The sequence below is a fragment of the Elgaria multicarinata genome, chromosome 8 (genome assembly GCF_023053635.1).
Source record: "Elgaria multicarinata webbii isolate HBS135686 ecotype San Diego chromosome 8, rElgMul1.1.pri, whole genome shotgun sequence".
NCBI classification, from domain to species: Eukaryota; Metazoa; Chordata; class Lepidosauria; order Squamata; family Anguidae; genus Elgaria; species Elgaria multicarinata.
The window spans coordinates 49,743,277-49,768,131 of NC_086178.1; positions in this window are offsets into that span (position 1 = coordinate 49,743,277).

Consider the following 24,855-nt stretch of genomic DNA (forward strand, 5'->3'; position numbering starts at 1 on the left):
AGCCGCAAAAAGCCACGGAAGTCCCTAGACCTTCCCCAGCTCCGGCCTCAGGCCGGAGCTGGGGAAAAGGCGCACCATAAGCGAATTCGCTTATGGCGCGTTGGAGAAGGCCTCAGCGCGGCCTGTCTCCGGATTCCCCTGTGCGTCATCTGGACGCACAGCAGGGAAGCCGGGACAGAAGGCGCGCTAAGGCCTCGTCTAGGAAGGCCCCTTGTAGCAGTGATTAAGGTTGTGAACTGTCCATTATTTATTGGCCTGACTAGCAGAATAGTGTTTTGGCAGGTCTGAAAAAACAGACAACTTCAGAAGTGACTTGGGATGGATGGACATACCTACGTCCAGTTTTGCTGAGCACTTGTTGAACTACCACTGCTGCCTGTACCCACTCACCACACAAGCTGTTGGACAGCCCAACAAGCACCCAGGTGGTGCCATAGGTTCATCCACCCCCTTGGTGAGTCACCATTTTGTAGAGAACTGGTGGCACATGTTTTCCGGAAATCTAAAGCTACAGAAATGGTGGCCATAAAGTGGCCATTTACACAACATTACCAGCATAAATGGACCATTTGTGTCTACATTGCTGCATAAATGGCCAAGATGGGGGATACTTGGCTCAGCAATACTACAAATGAGAAGGATCTTGGAATTGTTGTAGATCACAAGCTGAATATGAGCCAACGGTGCGATATGGCTGCAAGAAAGGCAAATGCTATTTTGGGCTGCATTAATAGAAGTATAGCTTCCAAATCACATGAGGTACTGGTTCCTCTCTATTCGGCCCTGGTTAGGCCTCATCTAGAGTATTGCGTCCAGTGCTGGGCTCCACAATTCAAGAAGGACGCAGACAAGCTGGAGCGTGTTCAGAGGAGGGCAACCAGGATGATCAGGGGTCTGGAAACAAAGCCCTATGAAGAGAGACTGAAACAACTGGGCATGTTTAGCCTGAAGAAGAGAAGATTGAGGGGAGACATGATAGCACTCTTCAAATACTTGAAAGGTTGTCACACAGAGGAGGGCCAGGATCTCTTCTCAATCCTCCCAGAGTGCAGGACATGGAATAACAGGCTCAAGTTAAAGGAAGCCAGATTCCAGCTGGACATCAGGAAAAACGTCCTGACTGTTAGAGCAGTACGACAATGGACTCAGTTACCTAGAGAGGTTGTGGGCTCTCCCACACTTGAGGCATTCAAGAGGCAGCTGTACAACCATCTGTCAGGAATGCTTTAGGGTGGATTCCTGCATTGAGCAGGGGGTTGGACTCGATGGCCTTGTGGGCCCCTTCCAACTCTGCTATTCTATGATTCTATGATTCTTTGATTCTTTATGGCCACCATTTACATAACATTAGATTCCCATAAATCCCTGAGCTGCCATTTTTATGCAAAATGTCAGCTCATTAAGGGGTTTGGTAGGTGGTGGCAGCTTGGCAAATGTGGTCCAGGTGATTGAGCAGGGAGGTGGGGGAATTCTGTTGGACTGCTCCCCCTCATATTCTCCCATGACATCCCTAGAAGTGACCTGACAAAGATATTTTGGTATTGTCTCCAACTTGGACCAGGGTTCGGTGGCAATTTGGCTACATTTTACCAGACATCCAGAAGGGCATAGCCCAGACATCCAGAAGGGCATAGCCAGGACTGCAAGCCCATTATCACAAGGGAAAAAAACTGAGGCTAAATTGTAGATTGTGCTTGAGGATATTTATGGATATTTATTGTCCTGAATCTCTGTACCTACGAGGAATGGATCAATCTGTCAATCTTGATCTTGCCATGTTTTGTTTTGTTTTTTGTTTTGTTTTTAGGTCAAGCACATTTTTACCCTGTTTCTGCATGTGCTTGCAGTTTTTAAATTTAAAAATCCATATGGAAATTCATATGCATTTTCCATAATGTTCACCTTAATGTACACATTTTGAAGTGTACACATTTTAAACATACACAGTTTTGGAAGCACACACTCATTGACTGAAGTTTTTGTGCACATTTTGGAAAGGTGTGCATTTTCCTCTGTGTATTTTTCAAATGTGTGCATCTTGTCCAACAGATTTTTGCTCTGTTTTGGGGAATGCATTACTTGTTTGGAAATGTACAAATTTATGACCCCAATATTGCTTTCAGGTTAGTGTTTGGGTCTCTGTGTGTGAATTGGGTAAGTGTATTACAAAAACTTGACAGAGTGAATTTCTCACACACTCCCTCGTACCTACTGTCTATACTTTTTGAGATTTGCTAGAGCCAATTAGAAGCAGTGTTAGAGCAGAACAAGCAACATTGTGAACAGTGAGTTGCTGGCCCAGGTACTTCTCTGGAACAAAGTGGGTGTGCTTGTACAACTAAACTAGGTTTTGTAGCTTCACACAGATGTATGCGTCCATATGTGACATCCTTTCTCAAGGACTACCAGTCTTAGAGATCCTTCTGCATAGGCAAGAGTGTAGGACAGCGGGTGAGAGAGATATTGATCCCAGGAACAATGGGAGCCGGCACTATTGGTAGGATCCGCAGGTCCAAAATATATGTGAATAAATGTCTAGTTCAGAGGAATCATGTTCTACCATCTCTGAAAATAAGCCAGAGTCTTTATTCAGAAGGAATGTTTTTGATGCAACATTGGGCAATGCTGTCTGTGAAACAGAGCACAGATTCAATGCAACCACTAGCATTTGTTTTAAATTCCGTTCAGTCCTAAAATATGCAACTCTAGAGCCCGAGGAACTGGAAGAAGTCTCTAAATGTCCACTTCACAAGTATCTGACAGATCTTTCTGAGAACTTTCCTTGTAAAATATTGCATGTGGGGAAAGATTCTTCAAGTCTACTTTTGGAAAAGATTATGAGCTACCCCCACTTTTCCTATTAAATGGGGTTTAGCAAAAAGACACAACTGCAACTAATTATCAGCTGTGTGTGGATAACCCTATGGGTTTTTTTGTTTTGTTTTTTGGGTTTTTTATTTTTGCACACTGCTAGTGACTGTACCAGAATCTGAGACATTTCAGAAAGCTAGCACTCCTTAAAAATGCAGGCGTGCTACTACAGGGCAAAAAAGCTTAATCCATATATCTATTTTGCTTATTGAGTGAGAAGTACCTGGGCCAGCAACTCATTGTTCATAATGTTGCTTGTTCTGCTCTAACACTGCTTCTAATTGGCTCCAGCAAATCTCAAAAAGTATAGACAGTAGGTACTAGGGAGTGTGTGAGAAATTCACTCTGTCAAGTTTTTTAATGCACTTACCCAATTCACGCACAGAGACACAGCTGTGCGAAAGGCCAAAAGAAATCTGATAGCTACTCAGGTTTTGGGCTTTCCAGCACCATCCCTTAGCTGGTTCATGGCCTCCAAAGTGAACACCAGTTTGGGATAGTTCTGGTGAATCTTTGGCAATTTCTTTTGTCTTGGACAGAAGTGGGCAACTTTTGGCCTTCTCGATGTTTTGGCCTACAACTCTCATCATCCCTCACCATTGGGTGTGATGGCTAAAGCTGATGGGAGTTATAGGCCAAAACATCTGGAGAGTCACAAGTTGCCCAACTATGCTCTAAGAGTAGCAAAATAATACATGTGGTGCTAATAATGGGATCAGCAACCCCATCCTTAAGAGAACAACAAGAACAACTACAAGGCGTTTGGGGCATAATAATTGGCACTGTGACATGTGAAAAGAGGAACTTTATGCTTTCCCTCCCAAGCTGTAATGTCATTAACTTTCCCTCCCCCTGACTCAAATTAACATTAGAGCAAAACCAAAACCTCCCATTGGCACCCATGGGAGGTTTCCCCCTCTAATTCTCATTGCAGTATGGGGGTTTCAGGCATTTGTCCAGCCCTACCTGGAGATGTTGGGGATCGAACTTGGGACATTCTGCAACTTGATACACATGACCGGTGGGGGGGGGAATCCCAACTTCACATCTACATTGATGAGATTCAAGCTGGCAATGACTGACAAAGAAAAGGATATTGGGGTTGTGGTTGATAGCACAATGAAAATGTTGACCCAGTGTGCTGCTGCTGTGAAAAAGGGGAATTCCATGTTGGGCATAATTAGAAAAACAACTAAAAATAAAACTGCCAATATCATACTGCTCTTACACAAATCGATGGTGTGATCACATTTGGAATAGTGTGTATAGTTCTGGTGGATAGGGAGATGTTTTTTCTCCTTTCTCATAATGCTAGAACCCTGGGTCATCCCATGAAGTTGAATGATGGGAGATTCAGGACAGATAAAAGGAAGTACTACTTCACACAGTGCAGAGTTAATGTACGGAATTCACTATCACAAAACATAGTGATGACCACCAATTTGGATGGCTTCAAAGAGAGATTAGACAAATTCATGAAAGATAAAGTGATCAATGTCTACTAGTTCTGATGGCTATATATTCCCTGTGTATTGGAAGCAGTATGTCTCGGTACCAGTTGCTGGTGCATTTATTTAGGGTACACAGCTAAAAACAAATTAAACCATGAACCAAGTTAAAACAATATATAAACAGTAAAAACAATTAAAACAGTTAAAACAATGTGCCATCTTAGTGAATTTAACATTAAAGGCTTTGTTAAAAAGCCATGTTTTTACTTGGCATCAAAATTAAATCAGTGTTGGGGCCAGTCAGGCCTCCAAGGGGAGGGCATTCCACATTCTGGGTGCCACAACAGAGAAAGCCCTCTGCCTTGTCCCATCATAGCATATATGTTGTGCTGGAGGGATGCAGAGAAGGGCTCCTCCAACAGATCTCAAGTCTCAGGCAGGCATATACATATGAATAAGGAGAGGCGCTCCCTCAAGTATCAAGGTCCCAAGCCATTTAGGGCTTTAAACGTCATTACCAACACCTTGAATTCCGACCAGAAGCATATAGGCAGCCAGTGCAGTTCCTTTAAGACTGGTGTTATTTGGTGTCTGTAAGATGTACCCAACAGCAGTCTAGCTGCTGCATTTTGCACTAGCTGCAACGTCCGATTGTCTTCAAGGTCAGCCTCACGTAGAGTGTATTCATAGAATAGCAGAGTTGGAAGGGGCCTACAAGGCCATCGAGTCCAACCCCTTGCTCAGTGCAGAAATCCACCCTAAAGCATCCCCAACAGATGCTTGTCCAGCTGCCTCTTGAAGGCCTCTAGTGTGGGAGAGCCCACAACCTCCCTAGGTAACTGATTCCATCAGTTACTCCCTAGGTAACTGATTCCATTGCAGCAGTCTAATCGGGAAGTTACCAGTGCATGCACTACTGTGGCTAGGTTGTCCCTATCCAGGAAAAGCCGTAGCTGGCAGATCAGCCGAAGCTGACCCCAAGTGCTCCGTGCCATGATTTCTTCTAAAATTGGAAGGAGTCAGTGGTTGGAGCTTGTAGGTTTCTCTCCGTACCCAATAATTTGAGAACAATCCGTTGCATGTATAAATCCCATTTATGTGACAGAGTCATGTGGTGATTTTTGATAAATAAATCTTATATACATGTTGATTTCTCTATATCCTCCACTAATAACTGACCATGGAAAGATTATTCCTTTTGGATATATATATATATATATATATATATATATATATATATATATATCACTCCAGTTTAAAATTAATAAGTTTTAAAAAGCAATTTAAATTCTGGTGAAATATACATCTGGTCACATAGCCTTACCTTCACACACACACACACACACACACACACACACACACACACACACAGTCAACATTAGAAGAATGACAGGGGAAATCAAACAAGATGGTGATTTTTGCCTGTCCAAATAAACTTTCCTATTTCTTCTTCCTCTCTTTAGGTCACCATCCTTTGTAGGATTAAATGGTTTTCTTCTCTAGGAACTCACAGGTTTGCAGTTTTTTCTATCTTGTTGACTCTTGAATCGTATCAATCGATTAATATACATTGCCCTCAGTTCTCTGAGCTATTTTCTTGTAACAAGAACAGGCAAATGTGAGAAAGCAATTCTAATTGCTCAAAACTAGGGCTGAGACAACTTTCTGTCAACTTGAAGCACACCCTGCACTCACACCTCTAACAGCGCTCCATTAAATTAAAATAGGTAATCAAACTGGTCTCTGTGGCAAGCTGCTAAATACCATACTGTATAGGTTATATAATATACAGTCAGAGAAAGGGAAGATTGTGAATTCCCAAAAATCTTAGCTCTACACAAGTGGTTGGAGTGGATACAAGTATTGTTTCTAATGAGTGGAGTGGGGTGGAGGGGTTATGGAGCTTACTGGACAATCTTCGGAAGTCATAGGAACATCAGAAACTGCCTTGCACTGAGGCAGACCCTTGGTCTGTCTAGCTCAGTATTGTCAACACTGATTGGCAGTGGCTCTCCAGAGTTTCAGGCAGGTGTTTTTCCTACTTTGAGATGTTGAGGATCAAACCGTGGCTCTTCTGCATTCAAAGTATATGCTCTACCACTGAGCTTCAACCCATCCCCTCTCCTCCATCACAACATATCTTGCAAGGTTGCTCTAAGTCAGTCTTCCCCAATGTAGGGGCTGTCTATACATGGGGGAAAGCCCTGCAGTTGCTGTGGATCTGTGCCGCATCAGTTAGACAATGCAAGCACAGCTTCCAGCCACTGTGGGATTTCCCTGCAATGCTGCAATATGGAAAACTCAGGGATTTACCCCAACTTTTTCAAAGGAAGTGATGTCAACACAACATTTTCACCATGTAATTTTGTTCCACGGCCAATCCGGGGTCAACCCAGGGGCAGAGCCTGGTAGAAGGTGACCAGTGATTGGTCGCCTTCCACCAGGAAGTGGGTTGGGGTTGCTCTGAGACCCAGATGGCTGCCCAGAAACCCTGCACTCCCTCCTCAGAATTGGGATTACCCAATGCCACCCCAGGAGAGGGAATGCATGGGATTGAAGATATTAAAATCAGTCAGGATTGGTGGTCCCCTTTGTTAGCCGCCCTTTTAACCGTTATAAATTAATCTGGCAAAATCCCTGACAGTTGGAGACACACAATTGTGGTTCCGATATACAAAAAGGGACAACCAAAGGACCCTGGGAATTTTAGACCTATTAGCCTGCTCTCAATAACAGGCAAGCTCTATGCTCGATTTCTATCTAATAGACTAACTGACATCCTCGAGGCCAATAATGTTGTCACGGAGGCCCAAGCTGCCTTTAGAAAGAATCACTCCACCTCTGATCATGGTCTGATTCTTTTTCACTTAGCGGAGAAACATCTTAAATTTCTACAGAGCAAACTGTTTGTCGCCTTCATGGATCTGAAGTCTGCTCCATCCCTAGAACCAAATTATGGGAGAAATTAAATAAGATCCTGGTGGACAAAAGACTTCTTAATCTTATAATGGTTCTATACAATGACAGCAGGATGCGAGTTAGATGTGGCACACAGGGACAGCTTTCAAATGAAATTCTTATGTCTAGATGAGTAAGACAGGGCTGTATCCTTGCACCTACGTTATTTAACTTATACATAAACGATATTGAGGAGGCCCTGTTTGACCATGAAGGACACTTGCCCAAACTTGGCGCAAGGAAAATTCCTATTTTACTTTACGCAGACGATGCTGTTATTCTCTCCCATTCTAGACCTAGTTTGAAACATCTTTTAATGAAATTCTCCAACTTTTGTTTGACTAACGATCTGAAAATTAATTTTGAGAAATCTAAAGTTATGGTCTTTGAAAATAGATTTTCTCAACACCGGTGGTCCCTTGATGGGCATATCCTGGAACAGGTGAAAAAATTATCTTACCTGGGGCTGTTATTCCATCATATCCTGTCCTGGAGTGCCCATAGATCGGCCACCCTTAATAAAGCTTCAGTCAGTTCAGCCGCAATAACACATTTTTTCTTTACTAAAAGGGGAATGTTTATACCGTCTGCCATCAAAGTGTTTAATGCCAAGTCTGCAGCCCAGCTTTTATATGCCTCCAACATCTGGATAGGGGGATTAACATCTGAGATAGATAGGCTACAGACAAGGTTTTTGAGGACCCTTCTTCAACTTCCAAAGTGTGTTCCTAATTCTGTACTTTTGTGGGAAACCGGGGAAAGCTCTCTTTTGCTTAGGGCTTGGTGGTCTGCCTTAAAATTTTGGATGGAAGTTAGCCTTTTTGGGAGGGGCTCAGGTCTGCTTCCGTGTCTGGCTCAGGACAACTATGTGAACAGCTGGTCCAAGCTTCTTGCCAGGAAGGCAGCTTCAATTGGTCACTCCTCTTCCCTCCTCCTTAATCTGGGCTTGAATTTTGCTTTTAAATCTGTTAAACAAAGACTGTGGGACATAGCCTTCTGCGACTTACACACTCGCTCTTATGTTTCTTGCTCTCCCAGTGCATTGCACGTTCATTACGTTGGGCCTCTTCAGCTGGCTGACTATTTAAAGAACCTGTCGGTGGCTAAATATCATATTGCTTTCTCCAAGGCCTGATGCAATGTCTATTCTATTGAATTACTTCGGGGCAGATATGCTAGTGTCCCTTATCAGGAATGACGGTGCCCTGTAGGAATATGGAAGTGGAGACAATGGAGCATATCCTTCTGTCCTGTAGCTTTTATAATCAGGCCCGTCATCTTATGATCACCCCATTGTTGAGTAAACTGTCCAGAAGTTCAGACAAATTTTATGTTAAGTTTCTGTTGGAAGATAAGTCCTCAAAAGTAACTTTGGCTGTTGCTAAATTTCTTACAGTGACAGCCAGAATTAGAGCTCTCTGTGTATTAGACGAAAATTGACAATAGCTCTAACTGTCTGATGTTTCATGTTTGATTCTTGTTTTTTCATGGATCTATGGATTGCAACAAAAATATATGGTATGGATTGAAGAGGGAGGCACACCAACCCATGCCATGAAGGTAGTGCCCAATAGTGTCCTGCACCATGGCTCCCATAATAACCCTGCATCATAAGAGCCCCACACTAGGCCTCTTATGTAATACAACTCCCATAATTCACAACCATTGGCTATGCTGGCTGGGAAAGATGGAAATTGTAATCCAAAAGATCTGGAAAACACCAGGTTTGAGGAAGAATCATCTAAGAGAATGTCTACACCATGCCTTAAGCTGGGGACCATCCTGGGATCATCCCTGTGCACCCATATGATGCACAGGAGATCTCAGGGGTAGGGAGGGATGATCCTTCCATTTCCCTGGGATAACTGGGATGGCTTTTAGCCTGATTTTTCCCATGGTCTTGGGATCATCCAAAGACCACGGGAGGTGTGGGCGGCAGTCCAGGTTTCATTCCAGCTGCCTGCGAATAAATGTGAGGAGGCGGGAACTGGGCCCAGGGCACGGAGCTCTTCCGGCACTCCGTGCCCATTGGGGGTGGGGTGGGGAGTAGGAGCGGGTGTTTTTTCCCTTAACTTTGGTGCGGGACTCATATGCGCTCCGCTCCTCATTTTTTTTAAAAAAAAATGGTGGGCCCGACATCTTTCTGGGATGTCGTGTTGCCGTCTGGACACCCAGGGAGGATTGTGGAAGCCAGTAAGTCCATGATCCTCCCCCTACACCCTTGTGCTGTAGACATGCCCTAAGATTATATGAGCTAGAAATCGTGAAGCACTTTGTACAAAAGCACCTGCTACTGAAATTATAAAGATCATGTTTCACTAAGGTTTATGGAGTGAGAAATTCCTAAAGCTCCCTTCTTGTCATAAACTCTTTATTCATTATAAGGGGGTGGGAATATCCCAGCAAAGGGCACAGGCATCAGAAAGGGTTTCCACTCAGCTCCCAGCATCTTATTTCTTGAGAGATCCCACCTGCCCACCCATTCAGCAGACCTGTGTTCTGTCTCCTTAGGGGTATAGTCTGCACAGCAAGTCCCATAATGAACTGAGACTCTGGCAAATAAGCTTTTCATTAGGTCTGGATTCTGCTAGGGTATTTGCGTTCTCTTATAATGAACAAGGATTTTTCAAGCGGGAGGCTTGTGTGTGCAGTGAAACTCATTCCGTCTCTCTGCTATCATTTAATCCACTTATCACAATCAGATTTTTGTTCCTAAATAAAAAACCTCCAGCTTCTGGGTGGATGTGAAGGAAGGTGTATTGTGATGATAAGGCTACTTTCCGTTTACAAGGAAACAGCTTTTGGTAGCTGGAAATATAAAGTTAGTTGGACTTTTCACTGTGATGTGTCTGAATTGAGGTTTTCTTTTTCGCTCCCCCACCTGCCAGATTTGTAATTCTTGGCCACCCATAAATATTATTTCCCTCAAAAAACACAAATACAAACTCAGAGAAATTTTATTTTAGCCTTTTTCTGAATTGCTGGAGCAAAAGAGCATCACTGTAGCCAATGGGGATTCCTCCCAGACATTGCAAGAGTGGTGGTGATATTCTTAACCCTTCCAAGTTGTATGACAATTCCCCACATCTCCAAGGGGGTGTCTTCACAGTGCCGAGTTGATGCCACCTCTCTCTCAAACCCTGCACTTTCCCTCCCCCGGGGTGGTGTTGGGTAATCCTGAGGCCAAGAAGGTAGAGTGGGGTTTCTGGATGGCCATCTGGGGACCGGAGCCATCCCTGCCCTTTTCCTTGTGGAAGTTTACCAATTGCAGGTCACCTTCCATCAGGCACACACCTCTGCTGTGCCTCTGGAGCAAAGCTTTGGGGCTGTCTTGATGCTGTCTTGCATGTCCTTGCCTTTCTCTGGAGGAAAAAGTTGGAGGTAAGTCCCTGACATTTTTTTCTCCGCAGCTTCAGTGGAAAGCCCCAGGGTGGGTGTCCAATTGCAGCGGCGTCATATAATCAACCCTGCACCACTGCGTAGCCACCCAGGGCTTTCCAGCATTTAGACAGGTGTTTTTCCAGGTAGGGCTGGAAAAAATGCCTGCCTGAAACCCTGCTGCCAGTCAGTGTTTTCAATACTGGACTAGATGGACCAATGGTCTGACTCATTATAAGACAGCTTCCTGTGTTCCATAGTTTCTTCACTTCCAACTTCCTGTGGGAAGGATCTGACTGACAGCACAAGTTCTGCTTCTTTATCCCATTTTATTAAAAAATAATAATGATGAGAACGCACCTGAGCATTAGCGCCTCTCTTGGCAGCTCAGCTTTCTACCTTGGCCTCTGGATTACCCCAGGCTACAAGCTGAATGGATCAACATCCCTCAGTAAAGGACAGAGAGCCATAAATCACAACAGCATCAGAAAACATTTTAATTAAAAAAATGACATAACAGCAGCTTTAGTGAACATAAAAGAAAACCGCTGTGATGCTCCCCTTTGCCTCCCCCACCCCTGCCCCCACCACAGGTCTTTCTCTTCAAAACCCATTTCAACAAAAAGCTTTTATCCCCAGGTCCCACTGGCAGTTTTCATCCAAAGCCCTGGCTCATTGCAGGTCTGGGAGATGGGTGTATATAGGTCGCACCGGCAGATTTAGAAAGTACACGATTTGAGAAACAAACAATGATGACACCTCCAAACCCCCAGAATGGAGAGAGGGGATCTGAGAGCAAAGGGAGCACAGCAGAAAGTGCTTTCATCTCCAGGTGGATGTGCACTCGCTACCAAGTGCAGGAAGGCAGCTGCCTCAGATGCTCAGCTGCAGAATTCTAGGCAATCCAGAGTGCTCCGTTTTCTGGAATCTGACACCCAGGTGTGGAGATGTCTGGAATTTGACATCTCCTGGCCTGAAGGGAATGGTCAGTCTTGCATAAAAAACAGCAATTCATTTACATATAGAGCTCCATCCCACAAGCGTGTTATTGTACGCTCATTACTGGGCGCTCATGGAGTTTGCCTCCCGTGCAGCTTCTGCCCCTTTTGGCCTTCCTTGCATGACAAAAAACACCTTACGTCCGATTTTTTTTAAGCTCGGAATTGCTGCTCTCTCCTGCTGTGTGCAGGAGAAGCAGCACCATTTGAACAGCGGACTCAATGGGCCTCATGCTCGTTCGGTACTTCCTCTTTTGAAAGAGGAAGTAACTGAGGAACTAAAACACTGGCAAAGAAGTGAAGGTAGGAAGCGTGTTAACCCACCGTGTGATGGAGCTTGTAATTGCGTCATAAGGAAACATTTCTGTGGGGATAGAGTGAATTCTTGCTACAGCTGCCAGTGAACCCAGGGACCTCACCAACTCTTTTATTTTCTAGTTTATTATCTAATTAGCAGTACATCCTACAACCCGAATCCGATAGACTGTTTAAAATAGACTAAATATTATGACAGATGAAATAAGTGGGATTAAACAAAGATGTTAGAAGTCAACATGCACATAAATGTGTCTGTCTGTCTGTCTGTCTGTCTGTCTGTCTATCTATCTATCTATCTATCTATCTATCTATCTATCTATCTAATCTAAGCTTTTTACCTTGATATATAATTAAGCTTAAGGGCAGAGACTGCTTTATTATTCGTCTTTATAAACTGCTCTGGGATGAAAGGCTTAAATACTTCAAATAAATAAATATCTATATCTCTTGACAGGCATAGATAGGAAACAGTACAAAGCACCAACTTGCTAACACGAGATGGGATCCAGCCCAAGTCAGGCACTTTTAACTAAAACCTAGGCCATAGCTAGACCTAAGGTTTATCCCAGGATCGTACCAGGTTCATCCCTGCCTGAGCACTGGATGCCCTGTGTGGCACTTAGATGAACAGGTTTGACCCCAGGACAATCCTGGGATAAACCTTAGGTCTAGCTACGGCCCTAGTATACTACACATGAAGAACAATGAGCTCTTAGATGGTAAAATGGATTATATCACTTCAGAGTGCAGATGGGAGGTCACGTTTTAAAATGCTTTCTTGTGTAAAAAGATTGCTACAAAAAGAAAATCAACAGCCCATCAATAGGGAAGGTTCTAGATTAGCCTGTTCTCTTCTCCAGTGCTTTTCTCTCTCATTTTTTCTTTTTTCTTTTAACTTGCAGGGAGGTTTTTTGTGTTTGGGCAAGGAAGGAGGCATTCAAAATGGCACTCTCTCAACTGCAGCCTGAAGTGGTCAAGTCCGCTCCACCGCCTCTGCTAGTACATCTGGCTCCATCTGTATGCCAGGTCTTGGTCTTCACCTCTCTTTCATTGGGCTGGATCATGGGAAAGGTTGTGCTCCCAGCAGGAAGTATAATGGTGGCTCCTCTGGCTGTACCGCTCCACACATTGTGAAGGGACACAGCCCATAAATAGTGCAATCTGCACTTCAATTTGTTTTTGACAGATCTGTTTGGTTATTGCTAACTACCAGTTAAGGGACAATTTCACGTATTAGGTGCTGGTGTATATGGGGGAGAGGAAGGCCCTTCATCCTCCCATTCTTCTCCATCTCACAAGCCTCCATTGTTTTTTTCCCTAGCCACTATCCCTCCTTCCCAGTTCTGGCTCCATGTTTATGTGGGCCTTTGGGCAAGACACCTGGAATGGGCCCCCTCCATCAGTGAGTCTACTCACTCACTGCCATTGTCACCAGCTGCCCCTCCTCCTCCTCCTCCTCCTCCTTCTCCTCCTCCTCCTCCTCCTCTCTCCTATTGCAATCACTGGCTTGCTTGACAGGCAGGGAGCCAGTGAGCAAGCAGTCAGTGGCATCTGCTGCTCTTCCTTTTCATCACCGCCATTGTCTAGGCCAGTGCAAGAGGCCCATGAACAAGCAGGTTACAATAGTGAAGAAGAGGAGCAAGTCCATGGAGCTTTTGTCAGTGGGCCCCTGCTGGGGAGTGCGTCCTTGGTAGGTGCCCAACCATGCCTACCTTTTACACCCTTCTTCCTCCCTCCCACCTCCTTGTTTTAGTCAGCCCCTCTCCTTTTGTTCTTTCACATCCCATATCCTTGCTCTAGCACAGAGGTGCACTGCCATGTCTGGGGTGTTTCCAAATGAGGCTTTTATTGTGAAATCCCCTTCCCTCATTCACAGAATTTTACAAGGGGTCCAGATATTGTCATCCTTCATTTGTAACTCTCCCATGTCCCCCCCCCCATCTTATGTCATTGTCCTTACTACAAAAAACAGACAAAAATTTCCTAAGGAGGGAAAGGCAGAATAGCTGCACAATGCCTTTGGATTGGGAGCGCTAGGAGCCCAAAACACTTTGGGTCTGCTCCCGTTTGTCACACTGAGTATGATAGAACTGAAATCAGAAGCCACAAACTGACTTTTGTGTGGCCCAGCGTCTAATTGTGTCCATGAGGCAGATGAAAGGAACAAACCAGAGGCATCAACTTAAATGGGTTATTAAATTGGCTATTACATTGGTCACAGCTTTATTGATTTTGAATAGGATTGGCAGAGGCATAAGGGCATGGATCCTGCCATCAGGCAGCCTGACTGCTGTCCGACTTCCATTCCTGGCCCATCTGCCAGGAGTGCTGGTGGTGGGTGGAAGGAGCAGAGGCTGACCACAGTGCAGACCGCTAACGTGAAACCCCTTTCCCTCCACCCTGGATGTGGCACCCTTGCAGCCACCATGCTGGCCTGGTCTTAAGAACATAAGAACGTAAGCACTGCCATACTGGACCAGACCAAGGGTCCATCTAGTCCAGCACTCTGTTCGCACAGTGGCCAACCAGCCATCGGCCAGGGATGAACAAGCAGGACATGGTGCAACAACACCCTCCCACCACTCCCTTGGTGCCACACCCACCCTGATCCCTTAAGGGGATCCCACCGTGGGGGAGCGGGAAGCCCAATCCTTCTCTCCCTCCCAAATTGATCCAGTCCAATGGCTATCACACCCCACAAAGTTGTGACGTAAACAATACAATTCTACCAAGACAAAACCAACAACAAAAATGTAGTTCAATTTATTTACACATGGACTAAACTTGCAATGAGGAAGGCGAAAACCCTGCCCCCTTCTTTGCCAATTAGGAGGCAGGTAAAAGTCCTTCCCAGCCCCATTAACTGGCAACTGACTTCAGTCCATTGCAAGATCTGCTATTACCCGGTGTGGGAGGGAGGTGAAGCCAGCCACGGCAAGGGCACCAGCCGAACCTCAAGGCTCTGTTCTTCTGTGCGCAGTCAGACAAGGGTGGGATCCTGCTCCATTCAGTTGCCCCCTCACGTCCCCACCCCAGCTGAACCAGTCGCCTTTTGGCTTGACACTATCAGGCCATAGGGAGGTGCTGCTGCTGCTGCTCAGGCTCCTGCCAGCCCCCTTCCTTTTCCCGCCACCAGACCAGTGCGCACCACAATGGCGGCTCCCTGGTAATCGGGGAAACTCAATTTATACACAACTTGCAAAGAGTCTGTCACTGCAGTGGGCAGGGTATGTGCAGAAGGAAGACCTGGGAGCGAGGACAATGCAACACAGTGTGTTTCCATCCCTTTATGAAATCCTTGCCAGTGGGGATCAGATCCCTCAGTGGGGCAGGTTTTGCAGTGAGGGTGTCCCCACATGCTGCACTTTAACTTTGCCCAGAATGACAGAAACCGTACCACTTTCAAAGGTATGGCAAACACTTGAAACATAATAAAGCATCATTTGTCCTTAACTGGAGAGAGTTCATGCCCCCACTAACAAGGACGCTAACAAGCATTTACTTACATGGGAGTGCATGGCATTTCAGGTACAGCTTTGTGATGGGGGCTATGCCCACTCCCTGGTAATTCCATAACTCCTTGAAAAATCAAGCCAGCTTCTGTTTACACAGCCTTGACTCCCCAAATGCATCGTTCTACCCTGAGTTTCTTGAAGCTTCTTCAGATGGGGGAAATTGCATTTCCCTCCTGTCGCTTTGCCTCATGCTACTGTCCCGCAATAAGGATGAGCAGCTTCCTCTTCCTTCACACACTGAAGAAAGAGGAAGTGAACAAAGACCAAATGGCCCATTTAGTGGGTGTTTTTATTGTGCTGCTCTCCCTGCACACAGCAGGAAATGGCAGCGCACTTCACTGTATGGGGGGGGGGGAACCAGATTTTCCAGGGTCTTTTTTTAAATGGGAAAATGACCAGAAGCAGCAGGAGGCATGCAGAAGGTGGACAACATCATGAAAAGGACCCCTGAGAATCTGTGAGTGCCCAATAACAAGCATGCTATAAAACTCTCATCTGATGATCCACTTGGTCATGCCTCAGAGTGACAGAATGTAGAAAGTTAGCATATATATCTTATCTAGCATCTATCTTCTGGGAATTGGAGATCTGACCCCTTCTGCCAACCTTTTGCAGTTGGCATGGGGAGAACCATGTCACCTGCCTCTCTGAAGGTCGCAAACTCAACCTCAGAGAGGGGGAAAGGGAGCATCCTCATGGGCAGTGAGGGGAGGAGCCTGGAGAGGCCAGGAAGTCCCCCTCCAGACTGACCTCACTAGAGGGGCTGAAAAGCCCTTCTAGCAGAAAAGCAAAGAATAGAAGGGAAGGGAGGAAAAGATCACCTCTGCTGCTGCTCCTGGTCTGCCAATTGCAGCCCAGCAAGGCATAGGAATTTTGGAAGCCCCCAGGTTCAGGGACTTCCCAGCAGCAAGGATGCAATTGATAGGATTGCATGCATTGATTTCAATGGGTCTGCACTAGGGATGACTAAGTCTGGCTCCAACCAATAAATAATATTAATAGGACTACATCTTTAAGTAATTAATTAGACTAATTGATTTTAAAACTTTTAATCAACTAAAAGGGTACCCCCGATTGATCATGCAATGGATTTACACACACACACGTACGTGCTAGGCCCAGGGCATTGTGATGCATGCAAAATGGGCTGGCTGGTGCAACTTGCAGGGACAGCCAATTGGGTGGTGGTGGGAGGAGACACATTAGGAAATAAACTAAGAATCTGTGCTACTGCCATTGCTAATGATGAGCCCCATGCCTGTTAAACTGTTAGAGAATTTCTCTTCTCCCTGGAGAAATTTGTTGAAATGTCTTTTCCCAAAACTAGGGTGGAGAATGTTGAGAAGCCATTTGTACACAGCTTTAAATATGTACTAAATAAATTAATAGTGGGGGAGGGACCAAGAGAAAACTGGGGGGAAAGCTCTCTTCCTATCAGATGGCCTGATGGAGGGATTTGTGTGATGATATAATATTCATGGGTCCGAGTATAATGATTTCCTCCACTATAAAGGATATGACACAGTTTGAGTGGGAGTTCTTGCCAGAAGGAGACATTGACTGGCTGGTCAAGCCACCGCTCTGCAGCCCTCTCAGTAACTCCCAAGTACTTGGACTGAGCCCAAGCAAGGGAGCAGAAATTATAGACACAAGGATGTCATAAAGCATAATGCTTTCTTAAAGGCACAGTGGCCATTTTTACCACAGTAAAACAACGTTTATACTTAACTGGACAGAGTTTGTACCCCCATTTGGGATGTCGACAGTAACAAATGGCACTGCAGCAAAGGGGAAGAAAAAATAGTCACAGAAGCATCACATTAGATTTTTTTAAAAATGACCTAAAGATCTCAAAATCACACATGTGCTAAGGCTCGTCCTTCTGCAAGGTGACACACTCTTCCAAAGTACACAGAACTAAACTTTCAGATCTGTATCAAGACAGATGATGAGATTTTAAGCATTTAAGCATACTTGTGAGTGGTTTCATGAGCAAGGTAATAGGCAGAATATCAGCTGAAGGAAGAACAGATCCTCAGCTGTTGCCAGGGATATGACAGAAACCATTTCCCCCTGTTCCAAACAGCCTACTGTACTGCCATCCTAGATAAGTTATCTATGTATGAAATCTGCAATGAATACACAAAACGGAATGCAAAGGAACCACTGGGAGCATCAGAAGTCTGGTTCGCCCTTGTGGTTGCCCCCAAGGTCAGGGGCAGCACCTGAATTAAATAGTGCACGATGCTTCTGAGCCACGGACACTTCAGGGGCATGGATCTGTTACACACACAGTGTTTATACACCTCGTTGAGCAGCAAAACACTTTTGTTGTCGTTGAGAATAATCACGTTGAGTTCATAAAGACAGTGCAATTCACAGCAGACTCAATTCGCATTTCTATGCTGTGGCAGTTCCAGGATTCCCTACAGTTCCAGGATGGTTAAATGACAGGGGTGAAGTGTCAGGCTTCTCTAAAAAGGAGGCAAAGAAAACAAAATGAGTGGAGGGGGAAAATTGATAGCAAGGTTCAAAGGTAGGCATTTGGATGCATTCAAGATTAAGGGAGCAATCCTATGTCCCCTAGACAGCACCTGGGGGTGGGGTCAATAGGATTGTTCAGTTTCTGAGCTCAAAGACAGGGCTGGGAGCTGGAAATCATGCCCCCTGCCCCCTCCCCTTTGTAGCTAGCACAGAGAGTACTACACTGGCTACCTCCCTGTGCTTGCAAATTGGAGTGTGGAGATAGGGAAAATGAGATTTTCCCAGGGGCAGGGAGAGGAGGACACCGAGGTGGCTGCATTATGCTGTTTCCTATGGCTGCCCTAGCCTCTTTTCCTCCCTCTCCGAGGCACCACTGCTAGATGGGTGAAATCTCCCATCTAACAGAAATGCAGCGGGATGGAGGGCTGAGACAAAAAGCTCCATCATACTAGGGGTTAACATGCTCCCTACCTGCTTCTCAGCTGGTGTTTTCATCCCTCAAGTTACTTCCCCTTTCAAGGAAGATAATGAGGAAGTACACAATGGCGCTGCTTCTCCCACACACAGCAGGAGAGAGCAGCGATTCTGAGTTTAAAAATGCATCAGACTTAATGAAGATGGGGGGGGGGGAGTTTGTCACAAAAGGAAGGCCAGAAGGGGTGGAAGGCGTGCAGGAGGCAGACAACATCATGTGAGGGACCTGAGCAAACTCCATGAGTGCCCAGTAATGAGCATGAAATAAAACGCTCATGGGATGGAGCTCAAAGATGGACTCCATGCTGCTCCTGCTCCTGCTCTGCATAGGATTCCTGTCAGCCTCTGAGTTTGGAGGCTGATGGGAATCACAATAGGATTGTGCCCTTAATCACAATAACCAGTGTATTTTAAGAGCACTAGAAGCCTGCAGACCCCAACCTGGCCAATTATTTCAGATTGGCATGTAACATTCAAAGTGCAGCGAGACATATGCGGGGAATTGTAGGTGATGAACTCACTGGGGAATGTGTGAAGGGGTTATGAGAACGCTCTCTTGATGGTGCGCATGTGTTGGCAATGCTCCTGAGCCAATGCGCAATTGGCTAGAGTCTGAAGGGGATTCTGGTGCCTGTGTTGCAAAGCCTGCAAAGTTATGAAGCCAGCTTTCACTCATGCTCTGGCTCAGGCATATTGCCAACATGGGCATTATCAAGGGGGCAGACATATCCCTGTGCTGTCTCACAGCCCCTCTGTGTGGTGAAAAATGAGCACTAGTCTCATAAGAACTGAGCTTGAAAAAGATTGCTCTAGCAGCAGCAAAAGACTGGGGCTATTCTGACATCATGGTTTTGTTTTCTTCTTTCTTTCTTTCTTTCTTAGAACTGCTACTGCAGTGAATGTTGTTGTGGACTTTGATAAATTGTGACTCACCGGGAAAAGAAATTGGGTAGCAAGTTGGAGGTAAATACAATTCTTACCTTTCCTTTAGACTTTGCATTAGTTCTTGAAGGTACCTGTTAGGAAGCCTGGGTATTTGTCTGATGCTTCTAAAATCCTTGATGAAGAGATGAGTCAATTTCCAGGCTAAAGAAGTTACACTAGGTATTGATTGGAAGAAACCATGGTCCTCTCTAAATGAATGCATTCACACTGGAGTGGGTTGGGTTGTCAGTTTGGGTGGAAGGCTTAGGGTTCACTAGGTGAAAACGTTGTAGAGAATGTAGAGAAAGTAGGAAGTATAGAATGTTCAAAAGAAGTGTCATAAGGAATGTCCAGAAAATAAATACAGCCAGCCTAATTTATTTAATAGTACTAAATATTGATAAAATATCATTTTGATAATATACAATACAAAAACGTTTATTATTATTATTTGGGGGTCATATCACCCCCAATACTTGATTGATCTTGCTGAATGACAGGCAGCTGGTCACAAAGGCTATGGGGAGACATGAAAACACTCTTCAAATACTTGAAAGGTTGTCACACAGAGCAGGGCCAGGATCTCTTCTTGATCATCCCAGTGGGCAGGACACGGAATAATGGGCTCAAGTTAGAGAAGCCAGATCCTGGCTGGACATCAGGAAAAACTCCTGACTGTTAGAGCAGTATGACAATAGAACCAATTATCTAAGAAGGTACTGGGCTCTCCCACCCTAGAGGCCTTCAAGAGGACAACCATCTGTCAGGGATGCTTTAAGGTGGATTCCTGCATTGAGCTGGGGACCTGATGGCTTTATGGGCCCCTTCCAACTCTGCTATTCTATTATTCTATGAATTTTCACACTGAGGAAAAAACATTCTACCATAGCCTATGCACTAGAAGAACTCCCCACATACCTATATCTCAAAGGATAACACAAACTTCCATACATGAGGCCCTACACAGGGTGGTGGTGAATCCTTTTCCCTGTTAACATCCCATAATAAGATTTGTTATGTACCAAACCTAACTAATCCTCTAGCAAATTACATACCCATCTACATGCAAAATTTGGGGCCGATTGGACAAGGGGGAACAACTATTCCTCCAAAACTGATGGTTTGCCCATATGGGAAATCAGACAAAATGGTGCTCCCAACCATAACTATGGGTGACCCAACCAGGCCACCCACAATAGAATAGAATAGCTTCAGTATGGTGTGCTGGACTCCTAGCCCATGCCAAATGCTCAACCCATGCTTGTATCTGTCAGGCATGTGAATGTGGAGAAACAGTGCAGGCTGCATGTATATTAAGAGAAATTCTGGAAACCTAGGGATGGGCAAACTCACCCATGCCTGACTCATCAGATGCTTCTCCTGTCACCACTTCCATTGGTCCTGCTCGTCAGGCCATGTGAGCTTTTGTGGCAGCTGTCCACCCTCACTGCTGGAATTGCACACTTCTTCCCACAGTGTCAATGGCAGCCGTAAAGTCTCCATTTATGCAAGGGTAAAGGCATGATGCTGAGCACTTATAGGGGCCTTGTGGGCTCTTGAGCGCAGGTCCATGCTTACGCCACATGTGCCCGACTGGGTCAGGGTGGTGGATGAGGGAGGAGTCATCTGTTGCACTCCTGGTCTCAGTTGGGCACTTGCGACATCCCTTCCAAACACCCTAACCAGGGGCCATGTGAACGTAGCCTAGATAGCCTTGGGCAAGCCATTGTCTCTCAACTTAATCGTCTACACAGGAATGTGTGAAAGCAAGTGGTGTAAGAACTGATTGCTTTGAATTTGGGCACCCACAGGACAATTCTTGACTAAATATCTCTGTCATCTAAGGGCTGGGTCACACATTACATTTTTTTTGCCAACAGCTTATACATGACACGTAATGTGGACCTGTAAGACTGCAACATGTGCCCAATGCAAATGTATGCACATGCAGGTCCTAAGGAGTCAGGACTGGGCATAGGTCCCTGCCATACGTAGCTGCCATGGCAAATACAGGTTTGCCACTAGGCAACCTGTGAAATGGCTCTCAGAGAAGAGACTGGAGTCAGAAGAGTATTACAGACTAGGAAAAGCCACCCCTATTCTCGGAGGGCCGCTTCGTAGCTCACTCTCTGCTGATTGCTGTTTAATCAACTATTTAAAATCCTGCTCTGAGACTTTCATCAATTCCCAAATCCCTGAGACTGAAAGGAAAAGAAATTAAAGCGGAAAGAGAAATCTCTGCAGAGTCCGAGCCATGTGTAAATGTGACCTAGTTACACGGCTGTGGTCCCACTGTGAGGCAACGAGGGATGCGGTGCCCGCACCGCCCCCAACGCCCGCACCGGAAGAAGGCCCTAGGTGGGAGGGGGAGGAGCTGTTCCTCTCCTATGGCTTGATGAAGTTCTTTTATTTTTGGCATCTTCTCACATCACAGGCAGAGCAGAAGCGAGAGCTCCAAAGGGATTAGTAAAGATTTATTTTTCTTTTTACAGCGTGAGATGAAAGAGGAAGGGGAGGGGGAAAACCAAAATGAAGAGCAAAGATTCCTAACAAAAGAACCTCATTATTCTTCATCTTTTCCAATGACCTTGTTTGTTTTATTCTTGCTTAAAAGCGGTTACTTTCTGATGTGATAGTTTAAAGACATCTGGCGACTCAGCCAAGGAAGGAAAAGCGAGGAAAGGAATAAAAGTAAGGATTACGCAAAAAAGCAAAAATATATTTCTATCCCTTTTAAAAAAAGAAATACACTTCCTTTTTTCCTTTTTGCTATAACCTGTGGCATACCTTGCTTCCTTGATCCCCCAGGAGCCATTGCTTTGCATATGCTGTGTAGCCCAATGCTATACTGATGCATTAGAAGCATGCACTGACCCCTAGGTTTGACTAGGAGACCAATTTGGTGGTTCTTAAAATGGCTTGATTTGGCTTGGCCTGATTCAGAGGCTGCCTGCTTCAGCTCGGGTACTAAACCCAAGTTGAGATTCGGAAATCCAAGACATCATCAACTATCATGAGATAACCACTTTTTTCTCTTTGTCAGAATTAGCTGGTTGTGTCTTGGTGTACCCCTGCATGCAGAACATGTTCTTAATGCAACCAGTTTTCTCTCTCCCACCCACCCCTAATTCTCCTCTGAACATTTTGATCTTGAATATTCTCCAGATATTCTCAGTAGGATACTGGAACCAGGGTTCACAGGGATGCAGTGCCACATTGATTAGCAGGGGTGCTGATGTCATCTGCCACCCCCCTCAAAATCCCCTATCTCCTCTGAGCATGGTTGTAGTCCTCACAGTTACTGGGGTGTGAGCAGAGGAATGAATGTTCTCAGCAACAATATATAGTTGTGAGCTATCGCTCCTGTAGTGCCGAGTATCTTGGGGTAGCTTGGTCTTGAATGGGCAAATAAGACCAAATAGCTTGATAAAAAATTTGTTCCTGATGAAGAGAAAGGTATTTGAGACTCTGCTTGGGGTCATGGCTATAGGACTGTCATGATGAGCGCCTGCACTTCAAAATGTATCCTAGGGATAGGCAGGCTTGCCTGTCCCAGTGCTTGGCATGAGCTCGCAGTTTCGCCACTGCCTTCCACCCTCTTTTGCTGGGCTGTGCAAGCTCTTGGAGGACTCAGTGAGTGATCTAGGAGCACCCCACAGCTGCCCTCTTCTCAATGTGAACTGCATGTTTTATGCAAGATGGTGGTTCTGTAATTTTTGTATTTTTATTTTGCACAAAATGGGGACCGCACAGAGCCATTTCTACAACATTAGAGGCGTAGAGAGCCCCTTTATGCATCTAATGTTGCGGAAATGGTCCTTTACAGTTGCCCTTTGTGCAACATTAAAAATACAAAAATTACTGAGCTGCCATCTAGTGTAAAAATGGTAGCTTGTATCAAGGAGGGGGTTGAGTGGGATGTGCAGCACTTGGCGAGTTTGTCCATGAATGCCCTATGGCTCAGTGAGCAGCTACCAGGGGGTCAAAGTGGCCTGGAGTCAGGAGTTCATGACACCCCTGGATATTCTCTGAATGCTTGGATATTTTCAAATATTATTCTCAGAATATTTGATATCTGAATCTGCATCCAACAATGCTTGATTTCAATTTTGGTATTTGACTGCTGATATCTGGCATTATTTGATAGCTGACATACATGTATTTGACTGTAATAACTGGCAAGTAGTGGTATTGACTATTTCACAGTATTTGATGGGTGATGTGACATTGTATTTAGCACCTGACAACATCTGATAGATAACATGCTATGTATTTAGTATTTCACAGCAGATAGCTTATCACATTTCATACTAGACACCTGCCAAAATCAAAACAGGAGAGAGGTGCCAGCAAATTTTAAGTATGTGCCTTTCCAATTCTGAAGCAAAATTTGAGATTCAAAATCTGAACTAAATACCAAATTCAGCATTTCATATTTGAAATTTAGAAATCTTGGCAACTTGTGAATATTTGGGAACATCCATGTCAACCCTAGTGTATGGACACAACCTAAGAGATTATTCCAGAGAAACTGAATCAGCTCTGTTCCTTGGTGCCTTTTGAGATTAATCTCTGTAGAATTTATTTCAGTGATGGGTAGAAACACACATGCATTTTGAGTAGAGACTTCTGTTTTTCATTTCCACATGAACTGCCTTCTATTCTCAGGGTTTGTCTTTACACAATTCAGTTTTTGCAGCAACGGAGGGGCTGTGATATGGCATGCTTGTATCAGCTCTACATCCTCATTGATGATACTTTGAGTGATGTGGTTGGCCTTGAACCTGGTGATATCCACAACTCTCACTCCACGTGGTGGTGATGGAATACTGCAAGGAGGACATGCAGCCATGCAATCAACACTAGCATCATGGTCAGATATTGCAGTTGTTACTCTGAATTGTATGGAAGAGTGGCAACTTTGGCCAAACAGATAAGTATGAAGCAGGACAAAACTCTGGCCTCAGCTAGACTTACCGGCCTAGCGCAACAGAAGGGTGAAGATCTCACAATATTTTAATTGCGATATCTCCCCCTCTGTTTACATGTGGTGCGCGATGACCTCAGAGGGAGAGGACGTCACACCCGCTTGTGCACAAAAGGTAAGTTTTTAAATTTAAAAAAATTCCCGGTCCCCCACCCCACCCCCAATGGGTGCAGAGCTCTTAAGGACATTTTCCACGGTCTTGGGATCAGCCCGAGACCATGGAAAAAATGGGCCTAAAGTGTAGGGCCATATCCCGGGGTAAGGGAGGGATCATCCCTCCCTGATCCTGGGATCCCTTGTGCATCATGTGAATGCACAGGGACGATCCTGGGCATCGCCCTGGGATTAAGCCCCATCTAGCTATGGCCTCTGTGCATCTCTTATATGCTGGGAGGATCAAGATGTTATCATTCTACCAGCTCTGAATCTTCTCCTGTGTCTTCTCAGACAGCTCTTGCTATCAAGACCACAGTTCACCTTTGAGCATGTTAGTTAAG